Source organism: Phycodurus eques, chromosome 22, assembly GCF_024500275.1.
Source record: "Phycodurus eques isolate BA_2022a chromosome 22, UOR_Pequ_1.1, whole genome shotgun sequence".
NCBI lineage: Eukaryota > Metazoa > Chordata > Actinopteri > Syngnathiformes > Syngnathidae > Phycodurus > Phycodurus eques.
Genome location: NC_084546.1, coordinates 6,256,952 through 6,282,558, shown reverse-complemented (window position 1 = coordinate 6,282,558; position 25,607 = coordinate 6,256,952). Strand labels below are relative to the sequence as shown.

Here is a 25,607-nt window from a genome sequence, read left to right as displayed (position 1 = left end):
GCCAATCGCAGGGCACATACAAGCAAACAACCAGTCGCACTCACATTCACACCTACGGGCAATTTAGAGTTTTCAGTTAACCTACCACGCATGTTTTTGGAACGTGGGAGGAAACCGGAGTGCCCGGAGAAAACCCACGCAGGCACGGGGAGAACATGAAAACTCCACACAGGCGGGGCCGGGGATTGAACCCCGGTCCTGAGAACTGTGAGGCAGACGCTCTAGCCAGTCGTCCACCGTGCCGCCATAGGTCAAACAATGTCATTTTAACCCAAGATAATGTTATAGTGTTCAAACCAGCTATTTCTTAAGATTTGGATACAAATAAATGTTTTATATTATTGCAGGGACCTCTGTAGTGACAAAGTTGAATGGATTGGGGATTGATAAATTAACAAACATCCAACGGAAGAATGTTCTGAAACTTGGTTTAATGTCAGCGTGGTATGTAGAACACATGCTGGCAGAAGGAAATTTAGTACCAGAACGGAGGTCTTGGATAGACCTCTTCAGACAGCAAGACTAAATAAACTGCACACATGCTGCCTGCTTAGTCCGAATGGAGCTCCTCAACTCACTTCATAGTTCCTTTGCACCAAAATGCCACCATATGGTGTCAAATAATTTGGCCTGAGCACAAAAACAGTAAATTGTTGAGATTTTCAGTGAATAAGTGGAGGTTGAAAAAAATAAAATCATTGAATAGGTGAATTTGTGAATGCCGGACCCCAAATACTCGGCGGGTTTACGGTATTTTTGTCATTTGGAAAGTGTATTTCAGTATTTGTACTGTATTTAGTTGTGTATACTAAAGCTTAAATTGACAGCACATGCTATTTTTGGTCACGGGAAAGTGGTGCCTTTTTATAAAATACATTTACATGTTGTTCATGACAGCACCTCCCGATTGCTCGAATTGATACGTCGCCTCCATCGAACAATGAATCGGATTTTTGTGATTGGTGCCACGGTACTGTCCCACATTTCCTCATCCGCGTTGTATCTGATCTCTCCTTCAAGATGCCTGGCGCCATGTGAAGCGTACGTCTCAGGTAGCAGGATGTTTGTTGCACGACAAACACAGATATCGAAAGTGTAGACAGGATTTTAATTTGCCGATGATGCAAATAGGCCCCTGGCGGAATAAAGCTCATTGAGTGGAGAGTGGAGGTCGTCCTGCCCTGCCTCCAGAGGGCCGCTTAGTTTTGGTCGAACTGTTGACTGCTTTGAGGGTGGACCTGCAACTTGTCTCTGGTAAATTGAGTTGAATTGCACGGTTACTCATACCGACCGGGACAGAATCGTGAGAGCGCCGCCTCTACCTTTTCTGGGGGCTAATAAGGAAGTGTGCTCTGCGCGCCGTTTATTTGGTTTCCTCTTGAAGTGCCTGAAGTTAGTGTGTGTGCGTGCGTGCTGAGGTTGCAGATCTGTTCTGGTTTAGGCAGCCACGCCACATGCTCGCTCACATTTAACATCCCTCCGAAGTTTTGGTGACAAAGCTGCCATGGTCGAAAGCAAAGAATCGGCGCGTCTCGGGAAAGAATGAAAGGTTCCGCCTGTGGAATTTCTACGGGATATTCGAAATTCCTCACCCTCGTTGCCCTCCCGCCGCATTGTCAGCTGGAGCTGACAGCCGGGGTCAGCCTCGGTCGGTAACGTCAAACATGGGAGCACGCGGCAGTAATTACAATAAACCATCCAAAACCCGACTATATCACTGAACGACCTAACGAACAGAGACAAAAAGTACACATTTAAAGTCTGAAATGATCGTGTGTAATGTAAGCGTGAACATAATCGAACCACCACACCGAACTGAGGCTGTAACGGGATTTTCCCCGAACATTTTTGCCAAATGCAGAATTGTGCGACTTTATAGGCGCTACTGTTCCACTGGTTTATTAGTACACAGAAAAACACATTCATAACCAATTAACATGAAATTACAGTGTACAACATAGATCCTTTGCTCCATTATGCCACAAGATGGTGCCAAAACAACATTTTTATATTAGACACGGTTTTGGCCTGAGCACCGTTAACTAACATAGATTGGGTTCCCCCCTAACAAAAATGTGAATATGCAGGGCTTCGCTGTCTTAATTATATTTTCATAAGGATCCAAATAAGAATCGTCTCGTTTTTTTTTGTCCTGTTACTATTCACTATTCGATTTTTGCCAGATGGCGTCCGAGATAGAAGGCGACAGTATGTCTTGATTGTTTTTCGATTAGTCACGTTTGTTACTTGACCTAACAGCACACATACCTGTAACATACAGTACATACTTAACCGAACGGCATGTCATGGCTAACAAAATGAAATTGTCAGATTTGTGCGCTTGCGCCAGTGTACTGTTCTCACGCACTGGGACCGTGTTTCGTATTGAGAGCGCGTCTCGTCCCGGACGTCCTATCTGTGTGATCTTCTGTTTTCCTGCCCAGCTGTGCCGCTAAATCCCACATCTAACGTTGCGGCGTGGCGGGGGGAGGGTAGAGGAGGGAGGAAGCCGGGAGTTTTCCAGCATCTCCATTCATGACTAATCCATGCAGATTATCAAGGCTCGGCCAAGCACATATCAGACGCTCTGCTGCCTCATAAATGAGACTTTTCATATTTGTCTCCCGTTATTAAATTAGCTCACGAGTCACCTCAAAGTTAAATACACAGCAGTGATCTTGTCTGGTAACTACAGTCAACAACCAGTCTCGCTTCTATTTGTGTACAGTAACAACACGAGCTGCAGGTCACCACCTGATTGGCTGGAGTTCCGTGGCTCGGCCGAACTCTTCAAGATTTACGACTCTAAATATTGGTCATGTTCAACATTTACGATTGTTGGGCCGCCACCGTTTTCCAAGTTGACCAAGGAGGAAAAATCCCTCTTTCCAAAGCACAAGATAATCGGTCAGGATAATCTTTCAGAGACATTCCTCATTTTGATCAAAAGGGAGGAAAAATGCTGAAATTTGGCACGATTGTCAGTACGTGTGTACCCCGATGGCTGAAGGGTGCGTACCGACCAGTGATTCTTCCAGCATTGTATGTAATTATTTGGATGTCTAGCAGTTTTTTTTGGAACTGGACAACTTTCATCAATAAACCGTTTGGTTCAGACCTTTCTGTGTTAGGGTGTGATCATAACTAGGGATGGAAGACTCGGGTGCGGAATCTATTGGTGATTATTCGTGTCTCCAAGCGAGCAGAGGTACTCTTCTACGCCAATCAGTGCCATCTCGTGCAATTCAGACAACATTAAAACCAGATGCTTGTATTTTGGGGGGGATGGCGGGTGGTCTTCAATACATCAGAGGCGGCGGCGACATTAATGATGGCAACTTGCCGAGCCAGCAATGTGCAGTCTGCTCCTCAGCGTTGCCAACACGTCATAAAATGCAGATTAGGTTGTTTAATGCACATTTCCCCAAACACCGGACAGACTGAACCGCATCTTAATTGCTTTTGCTGTTTTTTCCCCCTCTCTCAGTCCAGTTATAAAATATGAATTAAGAATACATATTTTGTATCGAGAAGTTTAGTTATAGATGTTCTGAATTGAGTGAAAAAAAATGTTCGACTTCATTTTCGCCGGGTAGGTTTTCTCGCAAGCGGTTGTTAAGTCCTCACGGTCCGCATTTGCGCTTACCTTGCTCTCTCTGCTCGCACCCGCCTGTGACTGCCTTGCCTTGAAGTCTGATAAATGATGCATTTGTGTGTCTGCGCACACCAGGGTAAAAGGCTGAACATCTCTCCTCGAACGACTGCAGGAAACTCGCAGACCTCATTAGGTATTTTCAAATCCAGGCGCTCGTGACGACCGAAAAATAATGAGCTCCCAAGATGTGTGATGTCATTAAGGCTGATACCGAATGACCATTTGTTAAATTAGGGTGTGAATTATTTTTTCTCCTCCTCCACGGAGAAGTCGTGCGCTCAGATTCAATAATCAATGCCGTCAAAGTTTGAACGATCAAAAATGATTTGAGCGCAGCTTGGGCGCAATTATCAGATGTCTCTAAAAGATGATCCTGACATATTATTAACTTGTACAGTTGTGTTTGTCTGCGTGTGCATCGTACGTTGGTAGGTGCGCAGCACAGTAAAGGTCACTCGATGCGCGACCTCGGCAGCGGCAGTAGGAGATGGTCGGAGATGCGAATGTAATCACAGAGCTCTCGTCGATAAATATCGATCTCAGTTGTTAGGTCCTCACCCCCGAGAAGTAAGTAAAGGAGTGCGAGCTTCGTCCATTAGCCACATTAGGGCATTAATAACAGGCGGGCAGGAGGGCGCCGACTATTTTTAGGCACTGACGAATGGCCCTGAGGCTCGATCTTGCAGTGTTTACCTCTGGAGGAGTGGGTGGGCAGGATGGAGAGTTTGTGTGTGCGTGCACAAATGCTCAGTGTATCTTTGAAGGCGCGCAGTGTACAGTGGAACCGCGAGAAAACGGATTGCCTCCGAGGTCAAACACAGTTAGGAATTCCATCAACATTTTCCCCAAAATGACTCATATGTTGACGTCATCAACATATGCGCGTGCCACTTGTGAACATGGAAGGACTAATTGCGCTCACATGCTTTGCTTCTTTTTTGTGTGCCTCAACAAGTACGGTATGTGCTTATGGTGATTTCCAATGACATTATTCAAAGAGTTTGGCTTTGTTTTGTTTTTCTCTCCTGGGATTTCCTTTATATTTCCTATAGCCAGTTTTTTTAATCCCAGGGATCCACTTCCACAGAAATAATAGAAGTCAATATTTTCCCCCATAATGAATATGTTCAAATAGCTACTTTCTGAGTTTCCTTTGGAAAAATGTTGCTTCGGTCAAAATGTATGTAAACACGATCCGTGATATATTAACATTTGTGTAATGGGCACTTTAAATTTTGCTTAAAATGCCGAAACAGTTAACACAGGTTTTACGGTTGCGACAGTTTGACCAAGAAACAGATTATTTTCTATGGGAGAATTCCTCTCAGCCTCGGAGGTTCCACCGTACCCGAAAACGGAACGTCACTGCACGTGTCGTGCGTTGACAGCGCGTCCTCAGCCGCCAGATGCAGACAGCATGGCGGAAGAGAAGTGAATCATGGCTTTAATTAAGGGGACGAGCGCCAAACCACGTCTCATTAAACGTCTGCCGGAGGAACATTCGAAGTACAGTAGCTCGCTACCGGGACGCGTAACAGAGGAGCAGGAACCGAGTTTCCACTGCACCTTGACCCCACGCCTCTCTAAATGTGGACTTTTCCCACTAAGGACAAGGAGTAATAGACCCTTAGATACTCTTTAAACACTGATAAATGCCACTAGGCTTTTGGTATTCAAGGCAATGGAGTGCTGAGGATTTTATATGCGTGTGTTGCAATGAGCTTTTTCTGTGTTGCAATTTCCACTGCAGTTGGAAACGGCCTACTCTTTTTGTGACATTAAAGCTTAAACAACACTTCGAAACGTTCAGTTATGCAGAAGGTCCTGTTCATAATAGGATGACATCTTGCTCGCCCACAAATACTTTGTTATATAAAATCTCAGCCCATGTGAATAGGAATACACGGGTACAGCGGTACCGTGACTTACAAGTGACCCGACTTACGGGTTTTTTTCAGTTCTGAGCAATTGCTGGGCCATTTTTTACAAATAAAAATTTGAGATACCGACACTATACGGTGGCAGCGAACTCAATTCACATCACAACAAGCAGCAGTTTGGCAGGGAGTGATCGATTCTTCTTCTTAAAAAAAAAAAAAAGTCTTCAAATTGTTTTTCGCCACTCCTATTTAAACGTTTCCTGTCGAACTAAACATCCATCCATCCATCCATCCATCCATTTTCTGAGCCGCTCCTCCTCACGAGGGTCGCGGGCGTGCCGGAGCCTATCCCAGCTGTCATCGGGCAGGAGGCGGGGTACACCCTGAACTGGTTGCCAGCCAATCGCAGGGCACATACAAACAAACAACCATTCGCACTCACAGTCACACCTACGGGCAATTTTAGAGTCTCCAATTAATTCATGTTTTTGGGATGTGGGAGGTAACCGGAGTGCCCGGAGAAAACCCACGCAGGCACGGGGAGAACATGCAAACTCCACACAGGCGGGGCCGGGAATTGAACCCGGGTCCTCAGAACTGTGAGGGAGACGCTCTAACCAGTCGGCCACCGTGCCGCCCGAACTAAATATAAAAAAGAAAATTTTCAAAAAGACAAAGTTCACTAGCTTAATATCGCAAATGCAAAACTCCATAGACGGGCTAACCAACAGCATCGGTCTTTACAACCCTTCAAGCAACTAATATTCGAACACAAATGGTGCTGCAACACAACTAGCCAGATAATATGACAATACTCACAAATGATCGTTTGTGAAGCACAACTAATATTACTGCGGCTTACTGAGGAGCTGAGAGGTCTCCGTGTATAGCCATATGTCTGTATTATACTGCCCCCAGGTGGTCAAGCTGCGCACACCAGAAGGAGCAGCCAAATGTCCCATTAAATTGAAGCTAAAAGTGTGGCAACAAGTATTTCATTTGTCTCCATTTGTATATTTGTTTACAATATTATAGAGTGCTATTTTTCTTATTAAAATATACACTTTACAACCATTTTTTTTTGGGGGGGGGGGGGCGGCCTGAAACAGATGAATGGCATTTCTATTCATTCCTTCCATTTCTCTTTATTTGTCCAAGTTCTTTGTGACTACATACAAATCATTATGTCTGTAGACAGACCTGATGCATACTTCACAAGCTGGTGGAGGCAATGCGTGAATTCCCGTTTTTAGTATCTCATAATGTGACAAATTACTTTTATTGCGCCATTTAAAAATGTTGGAAAAGTCTACAGCACTCCAGGATTAAATGTCCTCAACCCCAATGCTTCCATAAATCTTCCCCCCTTCCTCTTTTTCTATACATGTACCGTTCCCATTACGTCCATCTGTTCAGTGGTTTCTTTTTTCCACCCACGTTTCCAGCGCGGTAGGCTGGTTTGGCCGGTGGAGCGGCGGGTGCCGCCACCATCCTCCCTGCCGATTCCGTGCCGCATGCAGTCGGGCGCTTCGACGGCCTCCAAAAGAGGTCAGAGCGGACGTGTTGGCAAGAGACGAGCAGGCAAACTCTTATGACTGACTCAGCGAGTCGTGGGTACACACCAACACAGTGCTGTACTATAGTGCCCTCATGAAGTGGATCTATTGAGATTTAATTAACCAAATGAGTTGTCTTTTGCTTTAAAACGGGATGACAAGCTTTTAATTAAGTCCTCTTCATATCATCATATCATTCATAGAATAGTTTACTGTTCTATTTTCATATTGTACACATGATGACTCTTTGAGTCTTACAGTAGAAATTATGATTCCCCCCCCCCACTATTTCAACACTTTTTGGACATTTTTGTCCACTTGAGGTGGCCATCTTCCCATTCTACTTTTGTCAATGTGACTGAGTGGGTATACTTCTAAAAGGTGGGGCCTTGCCCCTGTGAGTGACGTGGGCGTCAGCGAATACGAATCTAGAGTCGGCTGGCTGAAACCGGCTAACCCCGCGACTCCGTGTAAGTTGCGGCCTTGGGCCACATATGTATAAATGTGCCCGTTAGTGTTGTATTTTCACTCACGGAGACAGCACTTCATCACCGAGCGTCCAAATTACACTTTGCCCTTTCGTGTACGGATCCGTGCATCGCCAAACATCATCTGGTAACACTGTTAACCAACGCGAATCTGTGCCAACAGTGCAGCTCCTCTTCCATGTAGTTGCTTGAAAATGGCAGAGCTTTGGCCAGGCTAGCCGCCAAGTTACGAGCGGAGCAACTCTGTGTGGGGTGTTTATGATGCAAATTAGCCAATTTGTGATAGGAGAATTCGCTTAATGCAGAGCAGTTTGTTTACAGACACATTTCCAGAAAAAGTCAAAAGATTGACTTGGCTGTGTAATTCCACACTTGACGGGAAGGCAGGCACTTTAGAAACCCGACTGTTTGTAAAGAAGCAATTAAGAAGTCCATTTTTCCGAACAAGTCTCCTTTAAAGTCTTAAACCAATTGATAGACCCAATACCAGAATAGCAATTAACAAGAAACATTAACGGGGTGCATCTCATAAACTGGGTTACAACTCGATGACCGCGCGCCGCCCTGCCACCTTTATACACGTCACGGACGTCATGTATTGCAGTCAGTCTTAAAGCTGTCAGTATAATCTGTTTTCGGCGATTAATGGCGCCTGTCGCCCGCTCCTGCCGCATGTGCCAGGAACACGTTTTTGCTTTTTGTCACGGAGAGGACATTGTTTCCTACTCTACAGCGCCTTTCCCTTTTTGACCGTAGACACGTGAATGTGACGGAAACAATCGTTACCGGCTTTCACTCCTCCCACCATGTGCTGTGCAGATAAAGCTTTCTCCGGCTGGGCGCACTCCAGGCCGGTTGTCCAAGTGATGTCTATACCACAGGGAAAAAAACGCGTGTTTTTGATGTACAAGTGTCTTGAAGCGGATATTACATTTTTCCTGTAATCATTCATTTCTTAGCTTTGGCGCCTCGGCGAGGCAGGCCCCTAGAGGAGCTCGTCCGTCATTCTCCATCCGAGAGGGCCCATCTGTCTTCTCCTTGTAACGGTAGCATTTTTAAACAGTGCACACTCAGGATATTCACCTGCTTCTGGAAATATTTATTACGGCTAAGGCGGGAGCCAAGGACGAAGGATGGAAGTCTGGGGAAACGGAGGTTGGGGGGTGGGAACAAATGCTCAAAGCTTCGACACGTTTCTCCTCTTCCTCAGGCTGTTATCAGCTCACTTTGCAGGCGGGATGGAGTTGCCATGACGATGGGTGTAAGGACCACAATGGGAACAGATGTCCTGGTCGACTGGGGTGTGGCCCAATTGGTAACAGAGCAGAGGTGTGAGTGTAGGGATTGGGAATGGCCGTTCGGCTCGTCATTTTCTCACCCCATAGACACGACTGTGTATCAGGCTTGAATAATTCTTAAAGCTGGCATCAAAAGGTTTCCACGCTAAAATGGAGCCGCGGCGTATCAGTCATTTCGTGTCGGTGAAATTCCACTGTCCCCCGGTGCCGTCAGTTCCAATTTGCGGCGCTCGTGCGCAAAGCTATTTCCTGCACAATTCTTTCTGCATTAAACACATTTGGAATGCTCAAAAGGCGCGTTACTTCCGATGTGGGAGAAATGGAGCGTAGCCTCAGCGCGAGCGACGACCGCGTCATATCAGTTTAAAGCGGCTGATGACCCGCTTCTTTCTTTATAGGCCTTCAGTTGCCATTGATGACTACCGGCTAAGAATTCGCTCGGGGTGACTTGTTGCGCATTTTTCTCTTCCGCCCGTCAGTATATATCATCAGTGTATATTCTTGTTTCCAGTTCGTTCTTTTATGCTGTGGTTGCATGTTGCCCTCCCTGCCATTTAATTGTCTTTAAAGATGTAATAATTGAGACACTATCCATCCGTTTGATATTACATAAGGCAAAATGGAGCGCACTACGTAGCTGTAACCAGCAGAGGCGCTGTTGCTCCAGTCTCAACTGATTTTAAAGGGGTGACGTCAGCTATGGGAAGTTGAGGTGCAGACCTCTGCTACGGCACAACTTCAGCTCCGTTTGTTTTCCTTATCGTCGATCCAGGAACGGGAGTAAAATGCCCATCGTGCCGCATGCACATCTACTGTGAATTTGTAAGGGAAACTTTGACCAATCCCGTGCGTACCTGGCCTCTTGCCCAAAGTCGGCTGGGATAGGCTCCAACTCAACCAAGAACCTAATGAGGACAAATGCTGTCAAAAGCGGACCGATGGAACTTATTGTCTCCAGCTCCCTGTCGTCGACGCTCTTATTTGCATTTTTATCCGGTCGTTCCCCCACAATCAACCGTGTCCGCTCCTCCGATTTGTCTCTCGCAATCTAAATGGTGATGACTCGGACACATGTCCGCCGTCTCGGATCGATTTCCACACGTCCTCCTGCCAAGTCTCCGCGGTCAGCCGACTGAAAGACAAGAGGCAGCCGCCGGGCAGCTCTAGAAGCTTCCGTGCTTGCATTTCTTAACGTCTCCGAGCTTGCGCGTGCACACACACACGCACACACACGCACACACACTAACTCCCGGGCACTCAAGACCTATAATTTCCACCGCTGTCTATTTTAGGAGGACTTGCAGTGCTGGAAAAAACACAGACGCACTATAATTTAACAGTGCATAAACGTTGTGTTGCAGCAGGCAGCACTAAAGGTATTCGAATGAGAGACGACTAGACGGAGCAAACAGTGAAGTAAATCTTGCTCATGCTTGCGGTATGTTCTCACGGCTTTCCAAAATGTACAAAATGACCTTGTTAAAAGATACGGTGATAATGAGACAATTTGCCATAACAGCTGAAAAGGCTAGCCAACCGCACGGAAGCAGCTTTTGTTTCGCCATGCACTTGTGGGGGAGAAAAAAACTAAGGGTGTGTGCTCACTATATTCCCGTGACGTTCAGAGCATTAGCAGGGAACCAACCACTGAACAAATAAAAAGGTAAAAAAAAATCTTCAGTTTCTTGTGTGTAGTTGTTGCTTGTTCAATAGCTTGACATTAGTTTATTTACCTCATAAGTTCCTGAATTCATCTTCATTTGTTGTATAAAAAATAATGAGTTCCCATTGTGCAGACACTGCTTTTAATAGCATTCAATCACAAAAAGTCATAAGATTTAGGGATGTGCATAATTAAATTGATTAAGAACATTAATTGTCTTGACTAATATGGCCAAAATGTAGTAAAGTAAAGAACACGATGTGCTTGCTGGTATCTGTAAGGTTGTGTAGATAAAGGATCCAAAAGTAGAGAAATATATACATGTATATGTGTTACTGGACTGATGATACGATACAGAACGATATTGATATCGTTAGCTCAGCACGAATTGAATATGAGAATACACTTCAGTCAAAGCTAATCTCCTCAATTACTGAGATGCTGGAGCTTCTGACAATCGCACCGGAAAGTGTGTTCAAAACCTTCGATTGGTCGTTGAAGTGAACTCTGAGTATCTCCTCTTAATTCTGCTTGTGTTATAGTGACCAAAAGCAAAGCCAGAATAGTCTGAGTTGCGAGGTGGTCGACGCAGCTCTTTCCGCAAAGTCTTGCGCCTACAGTATTATCCCGTCGTTGCATCATCACCGAACTCGAGTTCGTCTTCAGCTGCTGCGTGCAGAGAAGGCGGATCGCTGATGGCTTTCGAAAGCGGCGGGGCAATTCCTCCGAGTCTAATGAAAGGGGCGACGGGAGCGGAAAGTTAAAAAAGGTAACGGCTGTGTTCTATTTGGAGGTATAATCGGTTTTCCCAAAACGTGAAACTGCACAAACCACTTCTGGCCTCCACGGGGAGTAATGGAGTTTAGAACAGGCACTTACGGCACATGAGAGGGAACGCTGCTGGATAAACAACCTATTAAAAGAATTGCCTCCCTGTGTCATATTGTTAACAAACACATTTTTGTCCTCTGTCTTCTGGAGTTTGAAGCTAACAGGAAAACCAATTTAAAGCGTAACCCAATTATAGTATAAAATGTGCCGGCATAGGTTTAACGGATACATTTGTTGTATCATTTAGTCCGCGTTGTCTCTAGCTCATTCTGTACATAAATACATGTAGTCGTTATTGAACTAAAATAAAAGCCCAAAACAAAGCCGCCAGAATCGCAATTGTCCCTTACTGTTGCTCTAAGACGCTCAGCTTGAAATTGACACACCCCATCCGATATCATATTTTCAGCTGCATACACCCACGCACACACACACACTTTCCATGAGTCCACGTGCTAATTTTACTAGCCCAAATCACATGCTCCAATTTTAAACCCCATTGTGATTGTGCGTCATCCGACGTATAGCCTCATTGACCACCGTTCAAAACACGCATTCATGAGTTATTGCCATATACAATATATCATGTATATACACGCACTTACCTTCCACTCCCTGCCTATTAGGGCTTCATATAATTACAGCGTGGGTCCAGCTTGTTCAGTGTGACATCAGCGCTCTTGTTTATTTTTTTGTGTGCTGTAATTGCAGTGTGTTTGCAGTCAAAAGATAGAAACACTCAAAGAAATGCGGGGGCTGGAAGCGCCCACGCACAAATTTTCACACCAACTTCCTTGCTTAACTTTGGCTATTCATCTTCAAGTGGCTTCCATCCACTCTGGTCTCTAAGAGATTATATGGGATGTAAAAGACAATTTTTAGTGCGAAAATGAGAACTTTGTTCTTGCCGGAGGAGCTCATGCATTTTGCATTAGTTCGGTTTGTTTGTGCCACATTTCTCCATTTGATTCGAATAAAATGGCCTCTGATCACACAATCACTTACAAGCTGACAAAGTACCCAGTAGCTCAAACTAACTTTCTTTTGAGCCCGTTATTCCAGGAACAGATACAATACAGTGCAAATATTGGTCATTGCCAGATGTTCTCATTTTGAGGATTAGCGGTACAGAAAATGGATGGGTAGAAACTTTCATTTTAGATGCTTATTGGCAGATTGTTTTTAACATTCACCAAATATATATTTTTGAACTCCACAAAAGGGCCTTCTAATTATACATAACTCGACAGAAAATATGAAAAAGGTTTCAGTTCTGCAACAGGGGTGACTGGACATTAAGCGGGCTAAACAAAGCGACGCTTGGGTTCGGCCTCGCCGCCCTCGAGCAGCCGGTTCGGTCCGCTGATGCCGAGCTGATGCCTTTTCGATTGACATCGGAAGTGGAGCTCACGCGTTCCAATCGAACGACATCTGGTCGCCTCTTGGATCGCGGTCAAGAGCTCCCGGATGTTTGAAGCTCCCTTTTTCGTCTTACGGCTGAGTGCGTCTTTCTGTAAAAGCGATGGCATTGCGCCTCATGTCAACTGCATTGACATACAGGCGTGTCCGCTGCTGTTTGCTTCGTGGAAGTGTATGTCCCCCCCCCCCCCCCCCCCTATAAAATCCACATCATTTAGGAAGTATCAATAAAGCTGACACTGAGTATGATGTGTGAAATAGAAGGACTTAGAAGGACTGGTTTGCCCTGCTTTGTTTTCCTCATTCCTCAAGGATGTTGTCACTGCTGGGAAAGTATGCATCATTGATCACTTACATATTGTTATTTGACCTCAGTGTTTTGACCCATTGCCTTCTAAAGCAATTTACTTTTTTCAATTAACATCTCGGGGCAGCACGGCGGTGTAGTGCTTCGTCCGACTGCCTTATAATCAGGCGATCCAGGTTAGAATCTATATTGGAACATTTTTACTCGCGTGACTCATGAGGTAAGGGCGATTACTAAGGAACTCCTGGCAGTCGGAGTGAGACATTTGGTGATAACAATCGCAAAAAAGTGAGACTGAACTTTGAATGAAGTGGGGAAGGTGGCTGTTTTGACACTTAACCCATGAAAGTAAAAGATCAGAATTTTTCAAAATCTAGCTGTCGTGGTCCACAGGGGCTGCCTCCACTTGACTGTGTAGGTAGAAAATACTCTGACCGTCTTTATTATCTTCTCTGTTGGGTCTCTGTGGACTCTGCCTTTGTGGTTTTTCTAAATCAATCTTTTGTCCCTACCATGTTTCTTGCTTCTGGATTGCAAAGCCCTTTTGCTTTTTTGTTTTGTTTTGTTTTCCCCCTCTCCACCTCTAAATTTAGTCCCCGAGGGCAGCTGCGCCTCTCTGGAGGTTTGTCTGAACTCCTCCTCCTCCTCCTCCTCCACCAGTCAAAAACCCTTTTATCGCACGCACGGGCCACGCCCCAGAGAATGATGGGATACCGGCTAAAGGCAAACAAGCGAGTGTCGGAAAATGGCCTCGTACCCAATAGGTACTTATTACTGTTAAGAGAAAGTACTCATCACGTGAGTCAAGCCAAAAGTATTCTGAAGTTATATGGAAAGAACACTTTTTTTCCACAACAACAGTAAGCCTGCGATTGCGTTAACGATCGTATACATACATACCGCCACATGAGACGGATAACTTTAGAACAGAAGCACTCAAATGGAACAACTGTGGTTTTTGACCCAGTGGGGGCTCTTACCTCACAAGTTATCTTTGTCTGTCTCCCACAAACACTTTTGCATCACATTCACTCCACTTAAAAAGACTCTAATGTATATATTACACTCTTGCAATCGCATCGTGAACACTTAGCGCATAACGTCAGGTTCTCAATGCAACCCTTTCTTGCCGAGTTTTAAATCCTGTAATGTACGTATCCTAAAATATCACGGGTCGCACACTGACAATGGGTCATATTCACATAGCCACACTTCACACATTTTTTTTGCCATCGTAAATCTTCACACAGCGCTAAGAATTACCATAATAAATTCATCTTAAATAATCAAACTGGTCTAAGCAAACTAAAGTGTAAGACAAAACTAGAATAGCATTGCAAATATTTCAATATAAATACTGTACATAAGAGATGTGAGAGTGGTCATACCAAATTTAACACACCTGCTCCCGTTCTCACCGTTCATTCAGACCTTGTCACGCCGGTGAGGAAAAATTGGGCAAATTGGGCCAAACTTGGACATTTTCACTGAGGGGTGCGGTCATTTTTGTTGCCTGTTCTTTCGACATTAACGGCTGTCCGTTGAGTAATTTTGAGGGTGCAGTAAATTTACACTGTTACAAAAGCTGTGAACTAACTACTACACTGTAGTGAATTTTTTCCCAGTGTCGTGCTATGTTTTTTTTTTTCAATTGCTTATTTTATCCCTAATTTGATGAAATACAACAAAATTATTCATCATCCTTTATCTATACCGCTCATCCTCGTTAGGGTCACGGGTGAGCTGGAGCCTATCCCAGTCGACTTTAGGCGAGGCGCAGGGTACACATTAAAATATGACTTATCTGTCCGAATGTAAAAATATATTTAAGAAACAGTACATTGTAGGTACAGTCCTTCGGCGACGTGTGAAAGAGTGTCTGAAATACCGCTGGTTTCGTAGCCTTGTACAACTCTGACTCACTCACACACACACACACACACAAACACACTCTTCTGCTTTGTCAGAATGTCATCAGATATTTTACACTCTGCCTTTTTCTGCTGACTCGGGCTTTCCACTCCGCTCTCTCTGGGTCACTCGCTCGCTCCTCTTGAAAAGGCTCAGTGTAGGCACACAGCGGCTGACGTAGACGAAGGCGTTGTGTCAACAGCGCAGGGACGAGGAAATGACGCCGATCGAAAAGAGAGCGCGGAAACACACGTGACGCGTGCGGTTGACAGAAGGGCTATGATTTGAAATGACATCCACTCCAAATAGTTCAACGTGCGGTTTTCATTACAATAAATACACCTGAGTCATTTACGTTGAATATCTTGTATGTAACGACTCCCCCGAGCCCCTCACCCCAAACACATTTGGAACGTACTACAAAGTACATCAGCAACTGTAAATTCCAGGTTTCCCAATAGTTTTTTTGTTTGTTTCCGAAATGTGTCAGTAACGGTATATTTCAAATCCACTGGAATCAACCAGTTTTCTCCTTCGAAGTAATCCGCCATGGAGTCTAACGCGCTTCCCCGGCCTTCTCTGCCACAGCTTCGTGCACTTCTAGAAGGATTCTTCACACAGAGGCAGGTCGGTCGGGTGAATAGGGAGGTCGCTGCGGCACGGCCATCGTTCTTCTCGGCTCAGCGCAATGCGATCATGGTGCGCAAACGCCGCAGGATCTCGTTGCAGACGTGTCGCTTGAACGTCTGGGCCGCATCGGAGGGGATAAGTTTATAGTTTTGGTTTAAAAGATAGCTTTTGTGACACCAGTCCCGGAACCTTTCTGACAGCCCTCGGACGAGACTGTTGCGCTTCCCGACGCAGGTCTAACATGCTGATTCTCCTATTGTACAGTAGACCCTTCTGTACAGCAGATGGCTTTGACTTCATTCACAGGGCCCGGAGCACCAAGAGGGAGGTCGAGATGAGACACTTCACATCTCCACAGGATGCGTTGTAAAAAGCAGCGCGAGTTAATGTTAATGTTCGCGGTGCTCCTGCACATAAACTATTTGGTGAGAGTCGGTCAAATAAGATGCAGAGTTGTGCATTTTGACCGCAATTTAACAAGGGTAACTTAATGAGGGTTGTTTAACGGCAAAATGGTGGACTCGAACAACCTGGCAAATTTCAGTCATCACATTTTCGATTAGCTGGAGGCAATCAAAACAAAATTTGCTTGGTTGACGATGGGGAAAAGTAATGATGATTTAATCTCTATTAATCTTCTGTTTCCAATCTTGTGTTGTGTGGATCTATTTTTATGCCTTGAAGTCTCTGAAATGCTTTCCTAAAAGTACAAATTGAGAAACAAACACCATTTTTTACAATGCCGTTTGGGCATATTATATTCATGCGACTCGTTAAAATAACCATAAGTAATTTAAAAAAAAAATCCAGATTCCCCCTGCAATTGCATCATCAAGCCTCGTATTATGGTTGTTTATCTCTCCTGAGAAAAGCGTTTGCCTGTGTAGGGGGAACGGGGAATTGAATTGGAGTGCTCCTGTCTCATTATGTTATTGAAAACCATTTGTGTTATTAGAAAGCTTTCTGTCGGAAAATGTAGCCGTGATTATGAGCCGGACTCGGCACCCGTCTGGATATTAAGCGGCATGCTTTTTTAATTATCCTCCAATCGCTGTGTCTAATTAGCGACAATAAAACCCCAATTGTGGCTCAAAGGTCAGGCGCACAGAGGCGCGCATTGTGAAGCACGTCGTAAAATGCTTCATGTTCTCGCACGCTCGCTGTCATATGATTCCCCCCGCCAGCCCCCCCAGACGTAACGCAGCGACTGCCACTTTGTGTCTTTAGAACATTCCCAGATAAGTGCAATGAATTCATATGACGATGATGATGAGTTTGTCAGCAAAATGAGACTGTTGCGCCCATTTCTATAAATATAAGTGTGAGTAATTATAGCGGACAGTTGCAGAGACAATCGTGAGGTTTTTGCCACAAACCGGGCAGCACATCGTGGCGGGCTGCAAATAGGAATGGTGCATTTTTGTCTTGGGTGTAGGACAAAAAATTGTCAAATGTCGACACCGCAACAATCTTCTTGTTCGGTCGACCGTTGGTTACATTACTACTACAACAGCCACTGCGTTAAAATATATTTTTTAGAATGGGTTATTTTACAGATTATCTCTTTGATTAATGGAGTAATTGGATTAAAAATATATATTTTGCATGAATAAACAATAACCCCAATGCAAAATATGCACGTGAGGGGCAGGTATTACATTTGCCACCCAAACGTTCTCCATCTGTGACTTTGAAAGCGCGTGGTGAGGTCCGGCCTTGTGAGAACGATGTTGGCCGTTAGCTCAGGCTAGCTAGTCTGCGGATCGAGTCTCTGAGCGTCAGTTGTGGCCGTAGCGCTTATTACGAGTCTATTTTGTTACCCTTTGCGCAATAAATTGATTGAAAGCACGCCGGCGGCGGTGTCTATCCTTGACCCCTTGTGGGGGTATTTGTTAGATATATTTTAGTAGTTATCATTGATTTGCTTAGCTTGCGTTAGTATTTTGCATTAGTAGCTTGCATTAGTATTACGGACAATATTTAGATAGAAAGATGTCTCGCCTTCAAGAAGATGACTCAGCAACATTTGATGGAAGGGCGCCTTGACCAAGGACGTGATCGGATATGGTCGGGGACGGGACAGGTGTCGTCTGGTCCTATGTTTTGTGTTGTGTCTTAATGCTGAGAACATTATGTCTTGTAGAACCCTCCTATTTTCAAATAAACGTAGGAGCGACGGGGGAGATTGTTTAGAGCGTGTTGAGAGGCTGTAACCTGAACAATCTCCCATGAGTAAAATGACCAACGTCTTCATTCCTTTTGTGTTTATTCATTATAATGTTTGGTAAGATAAATCCAACAGTATTGCAATACGTTCTCACTTCCGGTGTTAGGCTATATTAAATTACCATCCATACCATGCGTTGGCGAGCGTAGACGTGCTGTTGTGGTACGTTGATTAGTTCTGCTTCGCAGTAGACGCGTCGCACTTTATCTTCTTCTTTAAGCGTGAAATATTTCATTGTGTCGTTTACGTACTATTTCCTCCTGGCTAGCCGCCATTGCCCCAACTTACTGCACGGAGTGGGTCGTGAGTCTGCAGTAACATTTGTTCATGCGGAAAAATGATCATCGATCAGCTTCGAGACAGAGATTTTGCTTCAACTGTTTTTGTAATCCAATTATCGAAGTTATTCGATTAATCGTTTCGGCCGTAATTGAGATCCGATAAAAGCTGCTCGGAAAAGGCCAGGGTGAGGAAAAAAAATATATCGGCACTCAGTAGAGCAGTTTTTTGAGAATGCGGACGATCAAGCGGACTTGTTGTCGTTTGGCCGAGAAATAAGCCTCCTGAGCTGCAACAAAGACACGACTCTAAGCAGGATCTCTATTGCCGCAGGCATTCTCAGTCTCCGCTCGTGTATCGCCTCAAACAATTTTTTGGGGTTTTCTTTTGCACCACCGAACAAGGACACCGCGATATATTTATTAACTCTACGATCGGGCGGTCTTGACCTTTTTTACAGCAGGTTTAAGGACCGGATGGCTTCTCACGCGGCTGCTAACCTCCACAGACACGTCGTGGCGTCAATCATCTCTCGGGCTGTAACATGAGTCTCCGTTCGTGAATATTCTGACTGAAGAATGGCCCGGTCAACTGAAGGTGACCTTGTTTCCAAGGAGAATAGAGGCATTAGATCAAGATCATGATGTGCTTGAATTGACTTGACAAATGCAATGTTATTGTTTGGTTGAGCTGGGGTGACGATCTTTTCTCACTTTGGATTGGCCTCTTCCCCGGTTCTTTTCCAAATATTGTGCTTTGGTTGTGCAGTCCTGCAGCGACACTGTTGCGTGTACGTCTGTGGCGTTTCATCATTTCGTGCCGCTTCGACTATAAGTGAGGGATGCCGGGTGTCTTTTCTAAGTTGTCGCTCATGACCTCATGCATCTTTCAGAGCCGTTTAATACTGAAGGACGCGATCGTTTAAATGATTCCCGATGACTCAGTTCAATAGGTTTGAATGTGTGTGGCTACTTACTGTAAAGAATTTGCTCATTATTTGCGCAACGTGGACATAATCGGGAATACGGGAGCCACAGCGGTGCAGTTAATGTTTGAATGCGGTTTGACCTATATTTGCATTCAAATTTCAGTACACGATGCAATTTTATGTTTGCATTGCCAAAGGTTGAGCAGCAAAATGACAGGCCCTTACCAAGGATGGAAATAATCAGTGAACGTCTTTTGGTTTCCGTGTCCCTCTTCCTTATTGAATTCATCGCTGGGTTCCACGGTGTTGCAGTCAATTCAGGATGTAACGAACGCCTTTCGGTCCTACGCAGAATAATCCGATGGGACGGCCGGTATACAAGTATGGATGTATTTCTTCCTCCCCCCCCCCCCAAAAGTCTTTTTCAGTTCTAACTGCATGGGAGAGGCTCCCAAAGGGGGTGCCTGGAAGGTTGTTTTTCAAGCAAAGCCTGAGTCGGAAGACCGGTAGGGCACCAAGCACTTTGGTAGACGACACACAGAGAAATCTACAGTACTTTCTTTCCGGATTATCGTCTTTTCTGGTTTCTTTTTTTTAAATCCGGCACCGGCGGCAATGTTATGAATCACACAACAAAGGCTACGAATTAGTTGTAAAACTTCACCACTGAAACAAACTTTTGAAAAAAAGTAGGTGGAGTAGAATGTTCTCGGGTACGTTTTCATGGTTATGTTGCACTTTAGCATTCGTGCGGTCACTTGTTGCTAGGCGGAATTCGTAGGGCTCAATCATTTGTTCTCCATCGGCCGATGAAAAATGGGAGTCATGCCCTCTTTAAACGGCTAAATAAGTACCGGACAGAAAGCTGTCAAAGACTTTCTCATTGAAAAAACAAATGTCTCATTGAATCACTGCTCTGTATTCAACATGGAATCCTGACAAACGCCACCGTTCCCAATTTTGATCGGTGAGAAGTGTTTGGGCTATGTTGACTTGAACAGAGGCCATCTTTGTATATTTTGAAGCAACTTAATGCGCTTTTGATTTGCACCCCTGCAAAGAGTCCTTTTAGCACAGCCAGCTCCCACATGTCCTCATCCCCGCTCAATACAGAGAGCCCTTCCTTAAAGGAGTCTCTGGGCTGAGAACTCATGAATTACTCACAATCTCTCTGCAACTGAGAGCATTTTTTTCTCGATGTTTTATGCATAAGGACCCCCGAGTGCCGACGCGGTGGACCGAGGAGAACTCAAATGATTTTTGACTTTGAGTCGAATTAAGCGTTACTGCCTTCTCGCAGCCCCTCGGCCGTCCTTCCCTTGCGACAGCGGTTGGACTTGTCAGCTCGCAATCAAGCCACAGGGATCAGATACCGGTTCTTCATTCTTCACTCGCTCCTTTACGGCTGAGCAAAGAGGCTGAGGGTTGTTCACTCCCAAGCAGTGAGACACGGAATGTGTGTCCATGACTGAAAACGCTTGAGCGAGTTCAATCGGTGCACTACCCCGTCTGTATCCATCCTTCGCTCCCGTGACCCCCCCGCAGCGTCTGCATCACGCAGTCATGTGTTTTTTTTCCCCTCGTACAGTCTGCTCCGCTTCCCTCCAGCCGGCGTGTCTCGTGACCGGGGACTCTTCCACGCCTGAGCACCTTCCGACCGAATCGACTCACGCCTGACCGCCTTTCCACCGCCCCCCCTGTTAGCCACAAAGACATATATTTGCGCGAGAGGAAGTGCTCCAGCGGAGTGGCGGAACGTAAGCTCGGAGCACGGGCGTACTTCCTGTAATCCGTCAAAATCGGCGTTCGTTCACTGAAACCGCATCTATGAAAACAATTTGTCACTTCAAAATTTGTCCGACTTTTGGCAGTGTCCCGTGATAGTGTTCTACATCCATCCGTTCGCTATACCGACTGTCCTCATTTAGGGTTTCGTCACGCGTAACCGGAGACGATCCCATGTGACTTTGGGTGGTCTGGACGGGTTGCCAGTCAAAAGCAGAGCGTACATGGACCAACAGCCATTCACGCTCCTTTCAAGTGCCTAGATAGAAATAATAAAATCATAATAAAATTGAAAAGATCAAATGTAGTCATTGCATTACTATTTGTAATAGTCGTGCATTACGATATTTGGTCTGCGCAGGGGTTCGTTTGATGTTAGTGAATTCAAACCTCTCCAAAAGTGTCAAAAGCCGGCGATTGTACGCGAGTCAACGCGTCTGCCACGTGTCCAGGTTTTCCGAACACCTGTGGCCCCGTAGCGCTGACTGTCGTCTGCGACTAAGCGACTCAGGCAGCGAGCGGGCAGCCGTGTCTTTGGAGTCCTGGGAAAACCCGGCGGTGATGTCACGGTCCGAGACTAGACAGAGGTTTTTAAAAGCGTTGAAAATGGAAAGAACAGACGCGCGATGTGCTTACTCACTGCAAGCCGTACTAATAGTTTCTGACCGCTTTCTACCTACCACTAATGGTGCAGGTGTTCCTAATTTTACGGCCAGTAGAAACGGAGGAAGAAGTAACCCAAAAATCTGTTGAAGATCCTCCGACAATGAGATGTTCTTATTAAATACAGAGTGATGACTTTGTTCTCTTAACAAACTATAATGAGTATATTTTATAATGAAGCTAATTCATGAAAGATGCCTCGGAGCTACAAAATACTGTTTCACACAAACAAGAATGTATTCATCGCGCTCATTAAACACGTTTGTCGAGACGCATACATTTGCCGATCCCCTGTGCAGTGATACCAAATACTCCTTAGAATAATCTTTGCATCAAAACATGAACATTGTCTCACGCGAGCGAGCGACTCACTGAAATCCGGAGACCCGACTGACTGCACACGAGCAATTGAAAAGTCAACTTATGTCCCCTTTAAAGCAATGATACTCAGGATGGCGGCCAGGTTATCTCTGCGTAGCTTCCGTACAGTCTTACCACAAGGCGCAGGAGCAGCGCATCAATAATGGAGTCGCGCTCGTGTTAAATGAATGAGAGGCTGTCTGAAAGTGAAACTAGCTCCCTTGCTCGCGAACTCGCCTCGATCTCCGCTTGAAAACCAGCCGGGCCGGCACGGCTCACGTGTCGAACCGGCCCGAAACGTCCGCTTAGGTCCAGTCAGGCGCTCGTGCCGCAGGATGCGCTGCCGAAGTTTTCGATGGAGCGGGACCTGAGAAGTCGAATAACTTGGGATTCAAACACAATTTGGGAAAATATGTGTCAGCAACAAAATGAAGGCAGTCTTTTGTTGTTTTTACATTTTCCAGGGCATCACTGTTTTTTTTTTTTACCAGTTACCTACCTACTTAAATAAGTCGTCACGGAAACAAAAGCTGCCTTTGCACTCTCCCCCAAAACAGCGTGATGTAATTCTTTATCCTTTGTGTACTTTGGCAAAGACTTTTTATGAAGACACGTGGGAATTGTGAAAAATGTGCATAATGATGACTACCTAGAACACTTTTGGTCGAAAAACTTGCTTAGCCGATTTGATTGACACTTCCAGTCTGCCAGATTATATCCGGCTGTAAAAGCAGCGCGGCATTATCTGACGGCATCTCGGCTTACTCCGGCCGTGTACGCCAACCTCAGGTGAGCGGCGTCTGCTGGAGGCCAAATTGCTCGTCTTTTACCGCCACACGCTGCCAACCTTCACTGGAAACTTGATCAGCTTCACACGCACACACAAACATTACTTCTTCATAGTTCTTCGTTAGCTGTGTTCAATGAAGTTGTGCCAACATCCCTAATCATTTGTATCTCTACTTCTAGGCACCACTTGTGCACACACACGCACACACATTCATCCCCATCTCAAGTCATAGCGTGTGCCCGCGTTTAGTCCCAATCATCACTTTTCCGCGCGTGTGGCTCAGTACGAAGTGGCTGTCCGCCCTGTCCCGCTGTGTAGGTAAGATTAGTCACAAATTAATCTCTCTCCAGAGGCCCATAATCCTCCGCTGATAGACGGCGGCAGATGTTGCGCGTGATTGCCGAGCCCTGACTGAGCATGTTGTTGTTGTTGTTTCGTACTACCCAACACAGGAGCCAATTGCCCTGATTTAACACACTTAGGCTCCAGCGACATTCGTTATTAAACATGGTTTGAATTAACAATTGATGTGTTTTGTTTTATTATCCGCGGATTGAAAAGTTGGATTGGTGAAATGGTCTGTTTTGGCGGCAATGGACGCCGAATCAAAATCGGCTAGCTATATTTGCCATTAGCCTGGGAGTTAGGATGATTTCATTGCAGATAATTAATGATTTGCCTTGTTGGAACGTGTAGCGTAACACTATGAGGAGAGAATAAAAAGCACATTTGCATTGCCTTTTATCAATATAAGCAGCTTCATACAACTATTTTGTTGGGGTAAGCAAATGTTTCGCAATATTTAAAATTCCATTCCAAGCGTACAAGGTTGACTACGAAAAGATTATTGGTACTAAAACTTTTAAAGAGCCATTTTATTGTTCTAAAAAACAACAACAACAACAACAACCATTTGGACATGTAGTTTAACTGAATGTGTTGAGTCTCATGTAAGTGTGGACAGCTGTCACGAGGATGTAATGTATAAAATAATGCTCACATACTGTATATTTTTAATATATACTGTTATACAGTGATTGTGAAAATGTGGCGTGTAGTTTTTTTAGCCTTAGAGTTAAGCGCAGTGTTTATGTTCAAACCTGTGCATAATGTTACAGTGCCTTACAATAATATTGAATAATATACATTTAACAAATAAAATCTGTCCCCGAGCCACTGTAGGAGAAAATGCAGTATTTTTATGACACAGTACACGCGTAGGTAATGTCATAAACCGTTATAGCGTGTTGAGCGGGTTACGTCGTGGTCGTCATCTCCTGTCATCGCACAGCCCCCCTTCGTCGGCCCGTGCCAAAAGGAACGTTGCGGCCGTTTTGATTGACGGCATCTTGGACGGTGTCATTGGCAGACGACGCTTCTGATGGGATGTCACCTCTTTGTCCTTTCCCCCTTCAAGCCGAGACACGCGCACTGTTAAGATTGTATCGTGACGTCCGCCCACCTCTGACCTTGGTCGGTGCCACGCCGGCCCACAGAAGAGCTGCGTTGCGGGACGCGTCATTAAGTTTTACTAGGACGCGAAGGTTGCCACTGGATGACAGAGTGGAGCCGGAAGCCGGCCAGCTTCTTTAAAAGCGCCAACAAATCGAAAGGCGAAATGTTTTTGCGCAATTTCAGAAAAGGCAGGGGGTGGAGTGTCACGTGACTGGGCATCAAAGCTGGCTCTTTGGGGTGTGTGTGTGTGTGTGTGTTTTATAGAGTTTTCTGTGCATCGCTGTCAAGCGCAGCTCCCACTCTATTAGCTTCACGGTGCAACAGTAGGCCGCCAAATTCACCATTAGCATTATGGCAGACAGGCAGGAGGAGGAGGAGGGGAGGATGAAGAGTGACGCAGCGGGGAATGGGTTTTTTAAAGGTGGGGGTTGATAATAACGAACGGAACTAACAGCGAACCCCTTCCAATGATGGGGGATCGGAACGGAGCCCTGCCGCGAATAGCGAAAATTGAGTAAAAGCGGGTACTTCGCTAAAAGCTTTGTGGAGCGGTGCCTTGAGCCAAGACGATGACATCATTAAATACAATGCAAAGACAGAAACAGTTTTTGACCCATTGTTTGCTGCAATTTAACAGACGTTGTGCTGCTCCGTCTGCTGTGTGCGCGCTGACCACCAGGGGGCGGTTTAATACAAAGGGGTTAGTTTCACAACTGACTCAGTAAACTGCAGTCTTATTAGTCTCTCAATGTATAAAGAATATATGCATGAGTATTATGATATTGTCTGTCTACGCGTGTTGCGCCTCACTTAAAAATAATCGCTTAGCACCCAAAATCCCTGTGCCGAATCGCAAAAATGTCCTTTTTTAACTTTACTCTCGTGCTTCCTTAATTCCCGTGGCCAGGAGGTGCAGGTAAAGCACGGCGAGGCGAGTGATGCTGTTTCCATGGCGACACCTGTTTTGGTGTGCACGTGCATTAAACAGATGGCAAATCACTAGTAATGCAATATAATAAGCTGATCAGGCAGCGTCATTCTATTTTTTTGTCCATGTGTGTGTGTGGTCGTGTACCTGAAGGCAACATAAAACATTGTGATAAGCATTGTGTGGATATATTTAAATCGTTCGTATGCCTGTGTGTGTGTGTGTGTGTGTGTGTGTGTGTGTGTGTAAATTACTATGCATGCTTTGAGAACAAAAGGATTAAAAAGATGAGCTTTTTTCCCCCTCCTTTCTTCTTAGTCTCCAGTGGCGTTTACAGCAACACAAGCCCACCCAGGATTTAGTTTTGACGGGCATAGTTTCAGGTGACAACAATAGATATTTTGGATCAGTGTGGCATGAGTTTTTTTTTTTTTTTTTTTTCCTCATAATTGCAGTCTTCCATAAACTACTGCTGAGAAGCTTCAGCGACTTGCTCCGGTTGCTCATGCTTCCACTGTCGACGCTCCACTGGTCAAATTGTCGACTGATCGTAT

The 25,607-nt window shown here is 45.1% G+C and overlaps 1 protein-coding gene across 3 annotated transcripts in view; it reads left to right on the top strand.

Moving 5' to 3' along the window:
• The window catches only part of chst11 (carbohydrate (chondroitin 4) sulfotransferase 11), a 49,402-nt gene that overhangs the window by 8,849 nt on the left and 14,946 nt on the right, over positions 1-25,607 (top strand). The window contains exon 1 of one of the 3 annotated variants that reach the window (XM_061667152.1): positions 10,444-10,540. The exons of the other annotated variants lie outside the window; for them this stretch is intronic. The gene's annotated coding sequence lies outside the window, so the exon portion shown is untranslated. Of the gene's footprint in view, positions 1-10,443; positions 10,541-25,607 lie in introns of those variants that run through there. 3 annotated transcript variants of the gene reach the window in all.